The sequence below is a fragment of the Triticum urartu genome, unplaced genomic scaffold, assembly GCF_003073215.2.
Source record: "Triticum urartu cultivar G1812 unplaced genomic scaffold, Tu2.1 TuUngrouped_contig_5632, whole genome shotgun sequence".
Taxonomy (NCBI): domain Eukaryota; kingdom Viridiplantae; phylum Streptophyta; class Magnoliopsida; order Poales; family Poaceae; genus Triticum; species Triticum urartu.
In genome coordinates this window covers 5,074-10,311 of record NW_024116322.1, presented here as the reverse complement: position 1 = coordinate 10,311, position 5,238 = coordinate 5,074, and the positions used below count along the sequence as shown (strand labels likewise).

Sequence of the window (5,238 nt, the reverse complement as noted above, 5' to 3'; positions counted from 1 at the left end):
GATGGCTGCCACGGCCCCCTCCGTCTCCTGTAGCGACAGGAAGGGGATGGCAGGGGTGGGCTGGGCCGTTTTCTTGGGCTAATGGGCCACATGGCCCAGTAGATTAATTTTGTTTTTATTTTCTTTTGTCTTTTTTCCTTTTTTTTCCTATTTCTTTTCTATTTTATTTTTAGTTCCTTTTTATTTTAGGTTTTATCAAATTTACCACTAGCACCTAAATTAGTACTTATAAATATGTCAGTGCCCCATTAGTTCGGGCAATTAATAAATTAGCTTAATATTTTATTAATTGAAAAAGTCATTTAATTATCTGTTTCTGCTACTGTTTTACTTATTTCAGAATATTTAAACATTTTGTAAAAGTGTGGCTACTTCACCAAAATAATGTATGGATTATTTTCCGCAAACCGAGCATTTCAGTTTTAACGTTTGAAAACTTTTGGTGTTTGTCATTAACTCAAATTTGAATTTGAATCATTTTGAACTAACGCGAGATTAGTAACAGTAGTCGTGGTGACGTGGCATACTGTAGTCTAATTATCCGGGCGTCACATCGCCGTCATGATGGCCGTCGAGAAATAGCGCACGTACTTGCAACGGGGCCCCTTCACCATCATCACGGATCACAAAAGCCTTTGCAACCTGCAAGATCAGCAGCTCGCCACCGATCTGCAACGCAAGGCCATGGCCAAGCTGGTGGGACTCCAATTCAAGTTCCGCTACTGACGAGGCAGCGAAAATGGAGCCGCGGATGCTCTTTCTCGAGTGGGCGCGACCCTGAACCTCGACGCGCTCTCCATCTGCTAGCCAACATCGGTGCAAGAGGTGGCAAACTCCTACGCCACAGACACCGATGCGCAGGATCGCCTGGCGCGTCTCGCGATCCACAGTCCTGACGACGACGGCTACGAGCTCTACAAGGGGCTCATCCGCAAGCAGGAGCGCTTGTGGATCGGCAAGAACACGGCCTTGCGCACCAAGATCACCAGCGCTCAGCACGACAACGCGGCCGGTGGTCACTCCGGCACTACGGGCACCTACCAGCGCATCAAGAAACTTTTTGTGTGGGACGGATTGAAAACCGACGTCACCGACTACGTGCGGCAGTGCCCAGTGTGTCAGCATGCCAAACACGAGCAATCCAAGCCGGCGGGCATGCTCGCACCCTTGCCCGTGCCGACCGCTCCCTGGCGCGACCTCACCATGGATATCGTGGATGGCTTGCCATCGTCGGAGGGCTTCGATTCCATCATGGTGGTCGTCGACAAGCTGACCAAATCAGTGCACTTCATTCCGCTTCGTCACCCATTCAAGGCCCCTTAGGTCGCCAAGGTCTTCTGGGATCAGATTGTCAAGCTGCACGACATCCCCAGCTCCATCGTCTCTGACCGCGATTGTGTCTTCACCAGCGCACTCTGGCGTGAACTCTTAGCCAGCACGGGCACCAAGCTGCTCTTCTCCACTGCGTACCACCCCCAGACAGATGGCCAGAGCGAACGCGTCAACCAGTGCATGGAGATGTACTTGCGTTGCGTCGTGCACGAGGCACCCCGGCAATGGTGTCGATGGCTACCTATAGGGGAATTCTGGTACAACTCGTTGTTCCACTCCTCGATCAAATGTACCCCCTTCAAAGCTCTTTATGGCGTTGAGCCCAACCTGGGCGCCATGACACTCTGGGACGACAAGACGGTGCCCATGATTGACGGCGATCCCTGGGACTGGGGACTGCACACGGCGCACCCGCATGAGCAAATCCTTCGCGCCCAGCACCGATTCAAGAAACAGGCCGATCAACATCGCTCAAAGCGCTCCTTCGTGGTGGGCGACGCTGTTCTCCTCAAGCTCCAGCCCTACGCGCAGTCGTCCGTGGCAAACAGACCCTGCGCCAAGCTGGCGTACAAGTACTTCGGATCATTCTCGGTGATCGACAAGATTGGCAAGCTGGCGTACAAACTGGAGTTACCGGCGGACAATAAGATCCACCCCGTCTTCCACGTATCACAGCTCAAGCCATTCACCCCCAATTACACACCAGTCTTCTTCGAGCTGCCACGACCCCCTGATCTCGCAGGCCATGACGACGAACCGGTGGAGATCGTGGAGCGTCGCATGGTCAAGCACGGCACCAGCGCTCTGTTGCAAGTCAAGGTGCGATGGCGCAATGACGAGACGGCGACCACTTGGGAAGACTACGACACCCTTCGCCGCCGCTTTCCGCAAGCACCGGCGTGGGACGCACCATCGGTCGGCGACGGAGGCCAGCTCGAAGCATCTCTCAAGAAGACGCTCGTTTTGAAGGAATGGGAAATGTCACACCGGCATCACCAGGAGATGATGCGGTGGACGTGTGATATGGTGGACCCCAATGCCTGGTGGCACGAACCCACCTGTAAGGCGAGTTGCCATGTGTGGCGCGGCTATTTAGCCAGCTGGAACCAGTAGGCAGGCATTTGATGTGTATGATGTATCTCTGAACCTAACTCACCTACGCTGTACCTCCTCCCTTGGAAAGAAACGTCTTCCCCAAGTCTCGATCTCATCCCCTTCCCCTCTCCGATCCCCTCTTGCGATGATGAGTTCGTGACAAACACGCGCTCAAAAACTGCTTTGCGCGTTAAAATTTGGGTTTTTTGGGCGCCGGACTGCTCTAGCAGAAGCTGTAAAATAGTGCGCACAAAAAAGGGATCGGGCGGGCGCTGAAAAACGCTTTCGCGTGCTGCAAATTTGAGGTTCCGGATTGCGCGCTTCATAATTTACACTACATGTTTTTTTAGGCGCGCGTTTTTGGGCATCTGATAAAGCAATATGGGATACGGCGTGCTAAAAGTGCTAAAGTGTGGCGTGCTAAAACTATTCTAGAGCACGAAACTTTTGTGTGCCTGTTGAAGATGCTCTTAGTACGCGAAATTAGTCCCCGCCGTTCCGTGCCCTCACGCACGGCCGCCTCATCTCGCTCTCCCTGCCCTGCTTCTGCTGATCCTATTCATAAGGCATCTACGCGACGCGGCCTTCTTCAGTTGTCAAATCTTCCGGATCCAACCAGCGGGAAGTAGCGAAGAACCCAATGTTTGACTCATCGGTACATCACACCATGCATCTACTAATCTCAATCCTCAATTCCTCTGAATATCATTGTTGAGCTGTGGGCAATCTCCAGCCAGTCAGTACCCTTTTACGTGGGCTGTTGCAAGGTAGGGAATGAAAAAAAAATGGAACAACCCGACCCTTTTTACATGGGCTGTTACAAGCTAGCGAAAAAAATAAGGAACAAATCGAGCCTTTTTACATGGGCTGCTGCTGGCTTCACCTCAAACAATACTTGTTTTGAGGGTTGAGGCACCTGACCATTAGCAAAACCGGCAAAAAAACATATACTCCCTCCGTCCAGGTGCATAGGGCGTCTTATAAAAAATTAGTATTCCAAATATATAAGTCACCATGCATGGAATAAGGTATTCCAAATAGGAATTATTATTGTCATTGATTTTTGGTTTAGTCTTCTCCATCCAATCTTCACACACCTAGGTTGCGATGCAACACCTTAGATGCTCTATGCATCTGGACGGAGGGAGTAATGGGAAATTCGACTGGAAAACAAGTCTTGTAATAAGCTAGAAATTCGAAGAAACGCTATACGGCGCGTTTGGTACAGCGCAGGTAACGTATTCAATGTTTCCTATCGGGAAGCGCTGCGTCGGAATACTTTTACGTAATACGTTCATTGTTTGGTTTGTGCGCCGGGTCCCGACTTCTAATCCGTGCCGAGTCGGGCGGTTTTGATTTTCTGAACCGCCGTATCAGAAAGCGTGGTTAGGGAAACCATCGCTCCCGAAACAAACGTAGAACGCTGCAATCGGAAGACGCGCTTTTTGCTGCGAACCAATGTTTTTCTCGACAAGCTGCATGATAGCCGATGGTGTTGACTCCTTGGTCCATACAAGACGAGAAAGGAGTATCTTTCCAACAGTACTCGCCACCAATTCTTTGGTCTCAAGGAAAAGTTTCCAAATATGCCCTGTCTGTTGACCCAAGGGAAGACTTTGACCATATTTCCCTAATAATAATACAGAAAGGAGAACGCATACACAGTTGTATTTGCGTTACCTATAAAACAAGACATGCACGCACAAGGAGAACACATGAGAAGCTGGGACAGGAAGGATAACGCATCATGAAGCGTTCTACTTCTCCTCCTTCGTCCTTGGTACGCAGCGTTGTGATCCTTGCTCTGATATGCTGTTCCCTGTCATGCTCGGCGTCGGCAAGAGGTAACTAATTACTACTCCCTCTGTTTGAAAAAGGTTGTCCCTTAAATGGATGTATTTAGCACCAAATTAGTGATAGATACATCCATTTGACAGACAAGCTTGGGACAAGCTTTTCTGGATGGAGAGAGTACTTCCTCTCTAAACAAATATAAAAATGTTTAGATCTCTACTCAATCCCTCTGTAAAGAGGGAGTACTACTAGCTAGTAATCCCACGTCGGCATCATGTGTGTATTGTGCATGCAGTACGTATTTATGTTTGGGGTGAGAAGGATTGATGGTTCATGCTAATGCATATGCACGCAGTTGCTCTTGACGGAAGCCATGAGCCAACGAGTCCTCCGCCGCCGGTGCCAGGTCGCCAGGTCTCTCCGTCACCTCCAACTCCAGTTCCAAGGCCTCCGGTCCATCCTCCGCCGCCACCGCCACCCAAGCCGGAGATGTCAGCACTGGCGCCGCACCGCAAGACCCTGCAGCAAGCTGTTAGGAAGGCCATTTAATTATGCACGAAACAGTGCCGCTTATATATTCTTTTCATCTATGTATGATCCATCATGGTGCTAAATAATTGAGACGATAAATAATGATATTAGCGTACCTATGCTTATTCTTAACTCTTTTCTTTTTATAAACATACGGTACAAACACAAACATTATTTTGATATATTCACCCTGGATGCGTTTGGTTGCCTGCAAATAGCCCAATCAAATAAGCGCAGGAAGAATTCGACCTGTTTGGTTGCCTAGATTCACTGCTTGGGCTGCATAGCATGAACTTTAAAACACCTCTAGGCCTACATCACTGGAAACGCTTGATTCAGCCGTTTCCAGTGAGCCATACTCGAGCGATGCAAAGGAGCGCATGTGGGTGGCTCTCGTGGTCGTGGTGCAGTTACTCGTGAGCTGGTGCAGCTAACTGCAACTAATACATGTGTTTGCACATGTTCTAATTAATCTCCTCTTAATCT

At 49.5% G+C, this 5,238-nt stretch overlaps 1 long non-coding RNA gene across 1 annotated transcript; it reads left to right on the top strand.

Moving 5' to 3' along the window:
- The first annotated feature begins 4,122 nt into the window (after window positions 1-4,122).
- LOC125529479 lies at window positions 4,123-4,934 on the top strand. Its single transcript, XR_007292634.1, has 2 exons — window positions 4,123-4,271; window positions 4,577-4,934. It is a non-coding gene; the product is annotated as an uncharacterized LOC125529479 (long non-coding RNA).
- The last annotated feature ends 304 nt before the right edge of the window (window positions 4,935-5,238 follow it).